The sequence below is a fragment of the Schistocerca americana genome, chromosome 3, assembly GCF_021461395.2.
Source record: "Schistocerca americana isolate TAMUIC-IGC-003095 chromosome 3, iqSchAmer2.1, whole genome shotgun sequence".
Taxonomy (NCBI): Eukaryota; Metazoa; Arthropoda; class Insecta; order Orthoptera; family Acrididae; genus Schistocerca; species Schistocerca americana.
Window position 1 is genome coordinate 732834377 of NC_060121.1, and position 16106 is coordinate 732850482.

Here is a 16106-nt window from a genome sequence, read left to right on the forward strand (position 1 = left end):
TACGGACTGAAATGATGCCTATTTTTTTTGTTTAACCGGAAGTGGTACCCATACTTCGTGTTCCGTCTTCTCCGTTGCCTCAGGAAACCTGACAACTGCGACACCGTAGTGGGTGGCACGCAGCCTAGACGTTACTACTTCGAATGCCACGGGTGCCAAAATTTCTCACATTTGTCTAATAAGGGGAAGACAAACGGAGACGTATGTTTACTGATTAACTAGCCTGTGTTCCTAGTTTACTGTAGTGTCTCACTGACTGAGGGGCTAAGCCTATATTGTAGGGCTCTGTCCGACGTGTGGAATCTACATCTACATCTACGTGATTACTTTGGTATTCACAATAAAGTGCCTGGCAGAGTGTTCAATGAACCACCTTCATGCCGTCTATCTACCGTTCCACTCTCGAACGGCACGCGGGAAAAACGAGCACTTCAATTTTTCCGTGCGAGCCCTGATTTCTCTTATTTTATCGTGACGATCATTTCTCCCTATGTAGGCGGGTACCAACAGAATGTTTCCGCAATCGGAGGAGAAAACTGGTGATTGAAATTTCATGAGAAGATCCCGTCACAACGAAAAACGCCTTTGTTTTAATGATTGCCACTCCAATTCACGTATCATGTCTGTGACACTATCTCTCCTATTTCGCGATAATACAAACGGTCGAATGGAAGAGACCATAAGACTTCTACATTCTGCCCACACCTAGAGGACTACGGACGGAATAAAAGCTCATCTTTTTAAATTTGTAGCCATACCGTTATTTGCCTGGACTTACTCAAGGTCAAACGATAGAATTCTTTTAGGTTAAATATAACAGCGGAATTACTCACAACGAAATACTGTATATTCTTGCTAAGGAAAACACTAAATCCGGAACTTTAATCGACCTCAAACTTTCGCCTTCTGAGATGTACCGGCTGGCCAAACAGAGAGCCTTTCAGAAATGCAAGAAGGCAAGAACGTATCTCACTCATTCGCGAGAATATATTACGCTTGTATTTAGCGTGTTATTCCATGCAGACCCTGGTTTTACTATGCTTACGTACTCAGATAGCTAACATCCCGTATCTGCAGCATAACGTTCAAAAATGGTTCAAATGGCTCTGAGCACTATGGGACTCAACTGCTGAGGTCATTAGTCCCCTAGAACTTAGAACTAGTTAAACCTAACTAACCCAAGGACATCACAAACATCCATGCCCGAGGCAGGATTCGAACCTGCGACCGTAGCGGTCTTGCGGTTCCAGACTGCAGCGCCTTTAACCGCACGGCCACTTCGGCCGGCTGCAGCATAACGTGATTTCCCTAAATCGCTCTAGGCAAATGCTGGGATGGTTCTTGTAAAAAAAAAAAAAAAAAAAAAAAAAAAAAAAGGCACGGACGTTTTCTTTCCTCACTCTTGCGTAATCCGAGCTTGTGCTCCGTATCCAATGACAGCGCCGTCGATGGGACGTTAAGTCAGCTTTCCTTCCTTCCTTTTGCCGCATGAGTTTCAGCCACGAAACTTTTCGACTCATTGGTATTAATCCAACTCGGTTCTGTGAGTGAAGAAACGCTACAGATGACATCAATCAAATTCTGTTTGCATATGCAAAATAGAGGAGGAACGGGAAATCGGTTTTCCAATAACTACGTCATCTAAAAGTAAAGATTCCTGCGAGAGCCGTCATTATACTTACAAGTTTTTACGAATTGCCAAGATATCTTTGTAATGGTAACACGGTACTGGGAGCTATGATAATAATCGTTTCATGTTAATATGTACCTCATAAGGAGAGTTGTTTCAACTTATGCATCGAACAGTTGTGTTGCAATTGTTTCTGTTCGTTTTCGTTTTATTCCTTACCCGCCAGGGTAGCCGAGAGCGCTAATGCGCTGCTTCCTGGACTTGGATAGGTGCGCCGGCCCCGGATCGAATCCGCCCGGCGGATTGACGACGAGAGCCCGTGTGCCGGCCAGCCTGGATGTGCTTTGTAGGCGGTTTTCCACATCCCGCTAGGTGAATAGCGGGCTGGTCCCCACGTTCCGCTTCAGTTACACAGCTCGCAGACATCTGAACACATTAACACTATTTCAAGGATTCCACTAGACACAGACAGTTGGGGTACACTAATTCCATCTTGGGGGTAGGGGTGGCGGCAGGAAGGGCATCCGGTCACCCCTTAACCTTAACATGCCAAATCCGATTAACAATGGCCGACCCTACGTCACCGCAGGACAAGGCGCAAGCAATAGTTTTCGTTTTATTCCTTGATTTTTGTTGCCAGAAAAACTACCATCGTCGAACTACACTGTAAAATTTTACAAAGCATTTACAATACCTGTGTAAAATGCCTGTTAATTATATTTGTGCCGTAACATCATTGTTCGTCGTTAACAGTATTATATTGTTTCTGTACCACTTTCTTTAAATTTACCGAACTTATTGTTCAATCTTTTACAACAGAAAATCAACAGAAGGCTTGAAAAGCCATTTGTTAAACTTGTATCAGTATGTTACAATATTATGTCATCAATTTGTCAGTTCTTTACCATTGCAAGAGCAAATGGCCGTTAGAAGCGGGATCCCAAATGAATAAAAAAGAAATATTTGTCTGGGGTGATGTATGGAAAACTGCAGGAGCATAAAGCGACATCTACACAGTCAAGATTACTCTGCAATGACATTTTTCTTCTGTCTTGTTTTTCTTGTCCCTTTGTCCCGCATCTGTGCAGGGTCGACATGGATTAATAACGGATTTGACGTGGTTCATATAAGAGGTGGCAGGATGACCTCCTTGTCGCCAACCCGTTACACCCCAGGTGGAACGTGTGTACCCTAACTGCTTGCGTCTACTGTGATTCATGTGAAAGTGTGTGTAATTTTTCTAAATTATATGAATGCATCGGACATGTCCGAAAGAACAGACACCACGCAGAACCCGCAGCTGTCAGCTGCAGTAGGACACTAAGCGGAGTCAACGGCGAGGAGCGAAAATGTGTACCAGATCGGGATTCGCACCCGGGACCTCCTGCTTACGAGACATGTGAAGTAACCACTGCGCCATCCGAGACACTGCATTATCGAAACTACACGGACAATCTCGGCACGCCTCGCGACCGATTCACACTGCTTCCGAGCGCCACCTCTCCGCGGTCCCTGTCCATTATACTCCGAAAGAACAAAAACCACACATATGAATCCACCTACTTCAGTGGGAATGGTACACCTCTTGCAATATGCCGATGACACCGCATTCCTCGCTCTCGCTCCTACCCTCCAACGGTCCCAACGCCTTCTCCAGAATCACCTTGACCTTTTTGCCACATGGTGTAACCAGTGGCTCCTGACAATCAATCCTTCCAAGACCCAGGCAATCATTGTAGGGCGTACCACTCGCTCCTTCCGGCTCCTGGATTCCTCCCTTACCGTCTGCGCCCGTCCTGTCCGCCTCACCCCCACCCTCACCTACCTTGGCCTCATCATTGACCGTCACCTCACCTGGATCCCTCATCTCCGCTCCATCCAATCCAAAGCCCACAACCGCCTCTGACTCCTCAAACTCCTTTCTGGCCGGACATGGGGGTTGCACCCCTCTATTATCCTCCACACCTACAAATCATTAATCCATCCCATCCTCTGTTATGCCAGTCCCCCCCGGATATCTGCCCCCCCCAAATTCTAGAAGTCAGTCCAGATCCTCGAGCATCATGCACTCTGCCTCGCCTTCTGTATACACCTCCCATCCCCCATGCGGATCCTCTATGACCTCATTCCTTTCCCCCATCTGCTCCTATTCCTCAAACACATCCACAAACTCTACACCTCCTGCTGCCTTGATCCCCCTCACCCTCCTGGTTGCTCCTCTCCTCTCCTGCCCCTGCCCCCTGCCACACCTTCACTATTGTGTCCCCCCTACCCTCCATCTCTACACCCTTCATCTCCTTTCCCAAGGTGGCTCCCATCAGCTCCCCATCCCGGATGATGGCCTCTCTCCCTCCATCTATCCCTCCTATCAACTCTGATCCTCATCCCCTTCCTTTCCTCTGTCCTTTCCCTGGGCTCCCTCTTCCCCCCCCCTCTTCCATCCTGTTTTCTCCCCGCCAAACCTCTCCCTTCCTGCCATCTTCCCCCCCCCCCCACCCCTGAGTCCTTTTGTATTCCCCTCCTCTGCCTTCCCCATTCCCTGTCGCATCTGCCCAGCACCCTCCACCCCTGTTATGGGTCCTCATCCTCCATCAGCTCTTTTCCCCCTCCCCCCTTCGCTTTTCCTCTCCGTCCCCCCTTTTTCCATCATCTGTCCAGTTTCCCCCCACCTGCTCTCGGCTTTGGTATGTCACATTTGCCAACTTTTTAGTGCAGTGTTCCAGTGAATGGTCAGTGTTGTTCGTCTTTCTAGTGTTGCGAACAGAAACCATGCTGTTTGCTGGGTGTGACTTATGTCTTTTGCGAACAGAAACCAGACTGTCGCCGTGTTTTTTTTTTTTTAAGTCTCCGATTTTATCGCCTGTTTTTATTATCTATTCTCTTCCTCTTATTAAACCAAAGTCTGTAGGCTGAAGAGCGGCATATTGAGCCGCTGCCAGCCCGCCCCCCTTCGGGGGGGAATCGAAATTCAATAAAGGAAAAAAAATCAGTGGGAATGCACAAATACGTCCGACCTCCTGTGAGACTCTCTGTATAATGTACAGGTACTGCGGATAGGTGGCGCTCTCTGGGAGTGCGGATCGGCCGTGAGGCGTCCGTGCAGATGCCAGAACGTTGTGTCCCGGATGGCGCAGCGGCTACCGCACCTCTCCAATAAGCGGGCGACCCGGGTTCAAAGCCCTGTCCGGTACACATTTTCGCTCGTCGCTGCTGTTTCCGCTTAATGTCGCGCTGCAGCTGACAGCGGTGATCCCCCTTCAATTTACATATAATTTTGTAAACGTTTGCGAATCGTGTAGCTGAGGCAGGACTTCGGTACCAGCCCGATATTCGCCTATTCGGATGTGGGAAATCGCCTGAAAACCACATCCAGGCCGGCCGGCAGACTGATCTTCCTCAATCCGGCGGGCAGATTTGATCCGAGGGCAGCCCACCTTCCAGTCCTGGACTGGGAGGGCCACTCTACAGTAACATTGTACAATATTACTGATGTTCTCCCTAGAATGCTCAGCAAAACTGTGAAAAAATATTGTGCAATATTTGATCTAGTTCGAAATTTTGGACGATCAAGACTCTGTTGTTGTGGTTACTGTTATACATTGTTGCAAGAAGAAGAACGAAAGCGGATAGTAGTTGTTATCAACAGCGTCAGAATTTAATTCACAAAAACTTGTTGACGGTACTGTGGTTCACCGACATAAACACCTATCAGAGCAGAATGAGATTTTCACTCTGCAGCGGAGTGTCCACTGATATGAAACTTCCTGGCAGATTAAAACTGTGTGCCAGACCGAGACTCGAACTCGGGACCTTTGCCTTCGGCGGGCAAGTGCTTTACCAACTGTGAGGTTCGCAGGAAAGCTTCTGTAAAGTTTGGAAGGTAGGAGACGAGGTACTGGCGGAAGTAAAGCTGTGAGGTAGGGGCGTGAGTCGAGCTTGGGTAGCTCAGTTGGTAGAGCACTTGCCCGCCGAAGGCAAAGGTCCCGAGTTCGAGTCTCGGTCCGGCACATAGTTTTAATCTGCCAGGAAGTTTCACCTATCAGAGCATTTTACGCATTGATGGTCCACTATTTGATAGATTAATGGAAACATTTGTGCGTATGACCAAATGTCAAAACGCTATGATGAGATATGTAGTTCCACCGCTATACCTTGTCACTCGCTGTTCTCCCGAAGACTTGAAGTTTACAAGTGCAACATCACCTGACTGTATTGTGCCGTAGCTCTGCAAACACGTAATCCGATAACAAGTGCACTACGGGACTGTATCTGGGTAAGTTAAACGCACATACGTTGTGCTGTCTCACATAAAATGTGATGGACCCACAAGGTCAGAAGGAAATGAAATGAAACCTACCGGCATGAGAAAGAATATGATCTTACTTTAGTGATCACAATATCGAGTGAAATTTACAGCGATCTTTGCAGTATTACCCCACTTCTCAGTATGACGTTGCATATCTTCTGTCCTGGAGGCATGCACTGATTCGGTTGGGAAAGATATTATAAAGCTGTTTGAAACGCCGCAAGCCTATTCCGTGCCCGTTCCATTAGTAATTTGAATGTATTTATTATGCCGAGGCTAACATCAGGAAAATTCGGAATGGAAAGTTTTAGGACGCGAAGATGTCTACGTCGGAGAGGTTCTTGCTGGTGTGACGCGAAACTGCTCTGATCGACTTGGCGTAGCAGAGCGGTAGAGGCTGCAACACCTTGCAGTGCTACTCAGACGATGACAAGTCCGTCCTCGCTAAGGGGACTGCACGTTTGCTCTGTGCAGCTCACATCACAGTCTTTCTTACGGTGAGCATAGCTGACAACACAGACAGTGCAGTTAAACTGGTTTTACACTTGTCGAAACCATGAAGATCGCCTGTTTCCTCTCCTTCGCACTGATAATAAATGTGTCGACTTCAGAATTGTAGTCACCAGCTTCTAGTCACTGTTCCGATCAACAATTCACTGAACATCGGGAGAGAGTAAGTTCTTAGGGTTTCGTGAAGCAATAACTGATAAGGGAGCGACACTGCTTTCAATTTAATTTTTACATAAATTTGGATGGAGCTAATTATCACAGATTTTGATTATTCGTTAATATTTCGATTGCATAAACTTGTTTATGAATAAATGTGAATATTGAGTTTAACCTTTGTTTCTGTTCGACACTTTCACATACATTAAATGGCACGCTTCCTGTCTACACTGAAGTGCCAAAGAATCTGGTAGAGGCATGCGTAGTCAAATACAGAGATATATAAGCCGGCCTCGGTGGCCGAGCGGTTCTAGGCGATTCAGTCCGAAACCGCACGACTGCTGAGGTCGCAGGTTCGAATCCTGCCTCGGGCATGGATGTGTGTGATGTCCTTAGGTTAGTTAGGTATAAGTAGTTCTAAGTTCTAGGGGACTGATGTTCTCAGATGTTAAGTCCCATAGTGCTCAGAGCCATTTGAACCATTTTCAGGGATATGTAAACAGGCAGAATACGGCGCTGCAGTCGGCAACGCCTATATAAGAAAAGTATCTGGCACAGTTGTTAGATCGGTTACTGCTGATATAAAGGCAGTTTATCAAGAGTTATGTGACTTTGAACGTGGTGTTGTAGTCGACGCACGAGCGATGGGACACAGCATCTCAGAGGCAACGATGAAGTGGGGATTTTCCCGTACCACCATTTCGTGAATATCAGGAATCTGGTAAAACATCAGGTCTCCGACAACGCTGCAGCCCGAAAAAGATCCTACAACAGCGGGTCCAACGACGACTGATGAGAATCGTTCAACTTGACAGATTTCAATGCTGGGCCATCAGCAAGTGTCAGCGTGGGAACCTTTCAACGAAGCATCATCGATATGGGTTTTCGGAGCCAAAGGCCCATTCGTCTACCCTTGATGGCTACACGACACAAAGCTGTACGCCTCGCCTTGGCCCGGCAGCACCGACACTGGACTGTTGATGACTGGAAACATGTTGCCTTGTGGGACGAGTATTTTAAATTGTGTTGAGCGGATGGACGTGTACGGGTATTGACCCAACCTCAAGAATCCATGGATCCAATATGTCAGCAGGGGACTGTTGAAGCTGGTGGAAGCTTTGTAATGGTGTGGGGCCTGTGCAGTTGGAGTGATATGGTACCCCTGATACTTCTAGATACGACTCTGATAGGTGACACGTACGTAAGTATCCTGTCTGATCACCTGCATCCATTCATATCCATAGTGCATTCCGACGGACTTGGGCAATTCCAGCCGGAAAATATGACACCTCGCACGTACAGAATTGCTACAGAGTGCTCCAGGAACACTCTTCTGAGTTAAAACACTTCCGCTGGCAACCAAACTCCCCAGACATGAACATTATTGAGCATATCTGGGATGGCTTGCAACCTGCTGTTCAGAAAAGATCTGCAGCCTCTTTTACTCTTACGGTTTTATGGACAGCTCTGCAGGCTTCACGGTGTCAATTCCCTCCAGCATTACTTCAGACATTAGTCGAGTCCATACCACGTCGTGTTGCGGCACTTCTGCTTCGTGCTCGCGGGAATATTAGGCAGGCGTACCAGTTTCTTTGGCTCTTCTGTCTATATTCTTGAAGATATTAACAGTCATCTCAAAATCGTCACCAACATATTACTCCATCAGATAGCGGCAGTCAGAGTGAGATATCTGTTTTGAAAATTCTCCGCTTTAAGAGCAAACATACTTTTAAATTTCAAGCATTTCGAAGTTAGTTCTTAAAAGGTGACCTGCTTACAATTTATTTTGGTGGGTTAAGGGAAATTCATGGCCGCGGTATTTTGCATGTTGTATCCCCTCCTCAGGCAAGATGGTCCATGTCTCTTATAACTGTTGATATCGTGGATACAGGTACTGTGATGTGCGAGCTGGTCCTGCGTATGTTCTATCAGAGGCAGATCTGGGGATCTTGCTGGACACGCAGAGTACACAGGTATCGCGCAGGCAGTTAATAAAGTCGCATGACATGTGTAGACTATCATTATTGTGTTGAGAAATGGCCCCACGATACCGACACCAGAGTGTTAACATACGAGGGTGCAGGAAGTCCGTGATGTGCCGTGGTAGCATTAGGTTCCCTCAGTACACCCGATGGTTTCTCACACCATAGCACCAGAAGTGTCGCCATTGTGCCTCTGCAAAACATTGAAAGATTGTGATCTGTTCCCAGGTCGTCACCATACTCGCCGACAGTTATCATCTGGGGTAGCTCCGTACCGCGATTCATCGCTGAACACTGTGCGACACCATTCGTCAGCATTCCATGCTTCCTGGTCCGGGACCACTCCATACAAAGCTGTCTGCGTTCTGGTGTTGCCGGCAGTTTATGCATGGGACAGTAATTTCCTTGTTCGGCCGCTGCTAGTCACCGACCACTGATGCAAGGTGACATGGAATGTTGCAGGGGGTCCATTGCTTGTTCTCAGATGGCAAGCGAAACACGAAGGGGTTATGATGTGCTTGGTGCACAGTACGGTGGTCCTCCCACGTGGGGGTGGAACTTCGTCGACCAGAACTTTGACGACAACTGTGCCTGCCTTCACGTTCGTATGCAGCCCAACGTCAAGCCACAGTCACATCCGAATGGCTCACAATTCTGGAAATTGGACGATTCACCCAGCCAGAAAAATGAAGACCCACAGTGAAGGTCCCATTCGAACTCAGCCAGGCACAGGTAACGCTGTCTCACACGAGTATGCAGCATTAAACGCGAAAAACTCTAAAGCACCTCAGTACAACGAACAACCATTCCGAAGTTGCAGATTATGCGTATGCGCTGTAGCCGTTCAGGTCGGCCGTTGTGGCCAGGCGGTTCTAGGCGCTTCAGTCTGGAACCGCGCGACCACTACGGTCGCAGGTTCGAATCGTTCGAATCCTGCCTCGGGCATGGATGTGTGTGATGTCCTTAGGTTACTTAGGTTTAAGTAGTTCTAAGTACTAGGGAACTGATGACCTCAGATGTTAAGTCCCATAGTGCTCAGATCCAGTTTTTTGTAGCCGTTCATTGTACATTTTTGACATTGTTTTCACATCTCCTTAAATACCATTTCTGACTATGTTACCCACTGGTGGTGTATGTGTATACGAAGTTTCTAAATAAGACCATGTCTCCTGTGTAATTCACTTTCGCTCTCTCTCTCTCTCTCTCTCTCTCTCTCTGTGTGTGTGTGTGTGTGTGTGTGTGTGTGTGTGTGTGTGTGTCGCTTAGCAGTTCTCTCGCCTCTGGCAATGTTAGTTGATTTGAAAAATGCCTTGTTGTACTGTGGTCAGGATTCCTTTAACTGACTGGGTACGCCAGTGCAAAGGTCAGAGGAAGGCAACGGCATACCACCTCCAACAGAACCATGCCTAGAAAGGCACCTTTGTGTTCATAACAATCTTCGAATTGATGAGTGCTTAACTTTTTTGTATATGTATTAGCTTATCATCCACGGCTTTACCTGGATACACCACATATATTGCATGTGTATCAAGTTATCTTCCATTAGGAACGGTTACCTTCCATTAGGAACGTGGGTGCACTCAGCGTGTGTGATATTATTTACAAATGGTGCAGCAGAGCAATCAGTCATCCCTTTTTGCTTGTCCAGGTTGCATAGAACACGCTGCATACAGGGTGTTAAAAATTGTCGCATGTTCTTACGGGAGACAGTGCAGGTCAAAACAAGAAAAAAAGTGGCGTGAACGTCTGCGAGGAAATAAATATGTGTTGAAATGTAGACTATTTTACTTATGTCGAATATGGGCAGTCAGTAATAGCTTGTATTTGTGTCTTTACATAGTCCTCGGACTATTATGCTGTTGTTTGTCGTAGCACATACAATTGTCTTACACCAGACGTACGTATCGTTGTCAGGTTGGGCTAGCATCCGCGTAAGAGTGAAGTGTGAACAACATTAACAGTAGAAAGGAGTCCAGTCACCAGTTTCCAGTTCACAACAAACGTATCTTATCTTTCGGTATTTCTTAGCACTTTTTATAATTATTTAGATTAGGGTGGTAGTGGCCGTCATTAATAATAAAACTCTAGTTAAGTAACGATATGGAAAACTTAAAACACTTTATATCATCAGGAGTAAGGGCTTTCTTCGTAAAAATTGACAGTATCAGAAAACAAACGGTACTATACACTACAATCAGTTCAGTACAAAACTATACTGCTAGAAATTATAATTTAAATACCAGAAAGCACAGCATATACCTAAATTTTACTATACTACATCTAAATCTACATGACTACTTTACAGTGGCACAGGGTTCATTGAACCATTTTCACATTATTTATCAACCGTACAATTCTCGAGCGGCGCGCCGCAGGTATGAACATTTAAATCTTTCCGTGTGGTCTCTGATTTCTCTTATTTTACTGCGATGACCATTTTCACCTTTAGGATGGCGTCAGTGAAATATTATCGCATTCAGACGGGAAAGTTGGTGACTGAAATTTCATGACAAGATCTCGTCGCAACGAAAAACACCTTCGTTTTAATGATTATCGCCACAAAGCACATACTGTATCCGTGACACTCTCTCCCCTATTTCGCAATAATAAAAAATGAGCTGCCATACTTTGGACTCATTGGTTATCGTCCGTCAATCTTACGTGGTAAGGATATCATATCGCACAGCAGTACTCCAGAAGAGGACGGACAAGCGTTCTGTCGGCAGTGTCTTCAGTGGATTTGTTGCATCTTCTAGCTGCTGTCCCATTAAAACGCACCCCCCTTCCCCACAAAATTGTCTACGTGTTCTTTAAATTTAAGTTGTTCGTAATTTAGTCGAATTGACCGCCTTCAGTTTTGTATGACTTATAGTGTAACCAAAATTTAAGGGATTTCTTTTAGCATTCAAGTGGATGATCTCACACTTTTCCTTATTTAGAATCAAGTGTCATCTATAGCACCACAGAGATATTTTGTCTAATACTTTATTCAGTTGGTTTTGATCGTCATATGAGTTTACTAGGCGGTAAATGACAGCATCATCTGCATGGATGACTATGATGTCCTTACGTTAGTTACGTTTAAGTAGTTCTAAGTTCTAGGGGACTGAAGACCTCAGATTTTAAGTCCCATAGTGCTTAGAGCCATTTGAATAATTTTTTTTTACCTAAATCATCTATAGAGATTAGGAACAGCACATAACCTGTTATACTACCCTGGGGATCGCTTTATTCTATGTCTTTACGTCGACTGCTATGAACTGTGTCCTTTCTGACGGAAAGACACGAATCCAGGCGCAAAACTGAGACGTTAGGTACGCAATTTGATTTGAAGTCTGTTATAAGGGACGGTGTCAAAAGCCTTCTAGAAATCTAACAATGTGGAATCAATTTGAGATCCCATGTCGATAGCTCTCATTATTTCGTGAGAGTAAAGAGCTGGGCGAGATTGACAAGAACGGTATTTCCTGATCCTGTGCTACCTATTTGTCAGTACATAGTTTTCTTAGAGTTAATTCATAATGTTAAAACACAGTACCATATACGTTCCAAAATCCTACTCCAAATCGATGTCAGTGTTATGGGTCTCTAATTCAATGGAGTACTCCTATTTCGGTTTTTGAGTATTGGTTGACATGTTAAGAACAAGAATGGAGGGTGATCAACATAAACAATAAAAAGGAATCTTGTCGTGCCACGTGGAAAATGGCGTACACGGTATTTTACTGTGGTTTAGCCATTGCTGTTAATCGAGAGACACGTGCCATTTGCAGCAAATGACATTCTCATTGCCGTATTCCACCTGGAAAAAAAAGCTGAACAGGTTGTTCCACCGATTTGACGGGATCATTCGAGGTAAGAACAAAGGATCGCGACAGACCTCATACGGTTCGCACGCCAGATATGGCGGGGCTAGTACTGCAACGAGTACGAGACGATTCTGAAACAAGTAAGGCCCAACTGAAGGCAAAGACGACGTTCCTGAGTGGTCAGGTCTGCACAGGCAGTTATCTTATGTACATCACTTGCAATGTATGCACGTTCTCAGAATGCAAGAATACAGTGCCTGATTACAGTTCTGTCAATGCTTTCCAAGAAGGAGCAGTGTACAGTTTATATTTCATTTGCAAATGATGCGCCATTCAGTTATGGTGGGCTGGATATTCCGTAACAATGAGTGATAACCACATGGAGCAGCAGATGTAGTACCAAAGGACAGACACTTATCATAGGAGAGAATCGTCTCTCAATTTCAGAAGTATTTGTCCCTCGAAATATGTTTATAGGACATTTTTTCTGATATTGGTTACTACCGTCCTCGGTTAAAATATGGGACACTGTTTTGATACCTCCTAAATAGAGGATGTGCCAAATAAAAGTGGCCCAGAGAACAGAGTTCCAGCGTACAAAGAAACAGAGCAGAGGAAAGGAAATAAAGTACCAACCTGACTATAGCAGATGTTCAATACCCACATAAAGTAATCGCACATTGACAGATTAGGTTACTTGGGTGACGAGTTAGGGCGGCGACCAGACTGACCTACGCTAACAACTCGGTCAGTCGTGAAAACTGTATACATGTGGTCCAAGGTTCTGCCGGCTGTATGGGCAGTTGCTCTGTCCTGTTGGAAGTAGTTGTACGTCTTTTCCTCCTCCGTTAATGCATACATTCACGTCTAATCATATCCACTCGTCCGGGCCATATTTATTTGCCCAATCCTGTATGTATGGAGATTTTGGTTTGCTTTGCTTGGTTCCATCGTATTGTTCACAACTTGCTATGTAGCTGCCCTCGTTTTTCTTCGTCTTTCTACCAAAGCCCCGTTATGAAATTCGTTTCATCCGATAGAATATGCTTTTCTGTTGAAATACGGTGCACGTTCTTGTTATGATTTGTGAGAATATACAGGGAGATTCTGTGATGATGTTACAAAGATTTAGGATGATGGAGAAAGCTAATGTATCCACTTGAGGTGTGGACCCTGGTCCGGAAACGACAGAGTCAGATGTTGTAACCGAAAATCTTTTTGATACCTCTGACAGTGGAATACATGTACCGATACTCTCCAGGTTCATCGAACGTATCCTACTTACTATTCATCAACGGATGTGGTTCCAGAGCCGCATTTCGCTTTGGACTGACGTTTCGTGGACTCTTGGATCAGAAGTTCCTTGAAAAGCGGGTATGCAGACGAGGTCCTGTTTCGTGGCCAGCAAGTTCACCTGATCTCACCCCACTCGATTTCTCCTTGGAGGGCCGTGTGAAAAGGCTTGTGTACCAGGCGTCTGTCGAGACTGAAGACGGTATACTGGCAAGAAATCTCGCTACGTGCAACACTGTTCAAACGACGCTGGGGACATCAGAATGGGTACCACAGAACTTTGTGCGACGATGCCATGTTTGCATTGACTCTAGTGGGAGGGGGGAAGGTATCATTTTGAACAACCGTTGTAAATGTAGCAGGTTGTGAAACTTGTTCAGTTAAATGGAATTCATTATTACTGTACCGTAGACTTTAGATTTTCGGTCTCTCTGACATCAAATAACGTGCGCCATCACTAGTCCATTAGCAAGGAAAACTATCTGAGGGTATTGGAGAGACGTGAGAATGCTGTACAGTGGGAATTCTGTAAGCCATGATCAGGGTTCAGAAGTTTGGGGCCCTTAGTCTGAACGCTGCGCAAGGCTAAGGCGGAATTTGAATACATTTTAGCTTGTACCTCTCTGTCGTTTACAGGCAGGGGTCTCTTACATCAAATTGATACATTTACCCTGAAAGTTTGTAACATCATCGAGGAATCACCTTGTGTAACTTCAAGCACATATGGACGGAACAACCCCCACCAGCAATTCATTAGAGAATGGAACTCCCATGTACACCAGTGTTCTAAAGTTAAGTGTAACGATGGGAACAGGAAAATGAAAAGAAAAAAGGTGAGCAGTCATCCAGTAACACCACAAATATTTACCTATGCACCCCATTTGTTCACTCTGCATACAAAAGGAGCACCTGTGAGTAGTAGGGCAAACTATGTATGGCCCCACTCTGCATTGTTGCCAAATTTATTCAAGAAGGCGGATCCAAAATGGCGGCGATTGATATGGCAACATTGAAATGTTGTTATGGTGCGAAGTTCAAATTTTGGTGGGTAAATAGGTCAATTCGCTATGTCTACTGAACTAACCCCCTCCCCTCCCCTCGCCCCATCCCTCTCCCCTTCCCTCTCCCCACCTCTCTCCCCTGCCCTCCTTCCTCTACACAAGAAAATGGCGGGAAGCTCAAATTTTGGTGGGAAAAATGTCACTTGAACAACCTCCACTGACCTAAGAAAATGGTGGGGAAACAGTCACTTGGGCTATGTCCGCTAACCTATGTCATCTGACCACCATCACTTCCTTGGAATTGGCAGAAAAAGGACTCAGCCTGCACTGGGGCACTGAATAGAGTGGATATAAGTCTCTATTATGCATGCAGTGTTTATTTAAACAACTTGAGTCATGCTCATCTTGAGGTCTGGAGTCCTACTAATCTAGTACACAGTACTGCCACCAGAGGGCGTTGTCATCCCATGACGGTCTGCAGGGAAAATGGCGAGGAAAGGACTCAGTCTGTGTCCAGCTGCTGGGGAAAGGAAGGAGTGTACTTCATTTATTTTGAAACAATTTATTTATGGAATGATTTCACATAGTATATTTATTACACTTATACAAAACATTCGCTTTGTCATGTTTGGGGTCACAGTAAATTGCCTACAGACCTCCAAACTACTCATAAATTATCGGTAAATGCCATACACAGATGTACAGATACGCAAACAACTCGTAAATAGTCATAATAATACATGTAAAACGCTCTGCAGACACACTCACTAATTACAAGCTGTCGAAATAATGCATTGCACAGCCCACAGATATGTCCACAAAATAACGCAACAGCCATGTTCACTACACATAAAATTGGCAAAATAGTGCCTGTGAAAGGCTGTGCAAACACGCTCATAACGCTTAAAGAGCCGAAAATAATGCGCTGCACAAACACTAACTCCACATAAAAACGCATTCAAACTATTGTCAACCGCGATGTATCTGCTAACTGTTCCATGCAAATGTTCCAAGGCGGACACGCCAGGGCAGCTTCAGCATTTCGGTTCAGCCTGCAAGACACCTCTGGGCCCGACGTGTTTACCGCTGCTGGGGTGATGATGCTTTTGTACCTGCAATCCGGTAAAGACGAAATTGCCAAGTGACTCACCCTCTCAGATGCAGCTAAGAGATTCTTAATGTTATACTGATGTCACATGTCTATGTAAATAACAGCCAAGTCCTGCTCTGAATGCACTACAGAAATCTGTTGCAATGCTTCCCAGAATAGCACATAGTGATCCTAATGGGACATGTGAGATGCCTCTGGCCACGTACATATTTAGCCAGTCCCATAGTGCTCAGAGACATTAAATAACAGCCAAGTCTCCCTCTGGATGTGCTATAGAAATTTTCTGCAAGGCTTGCAGAAACTGTTAA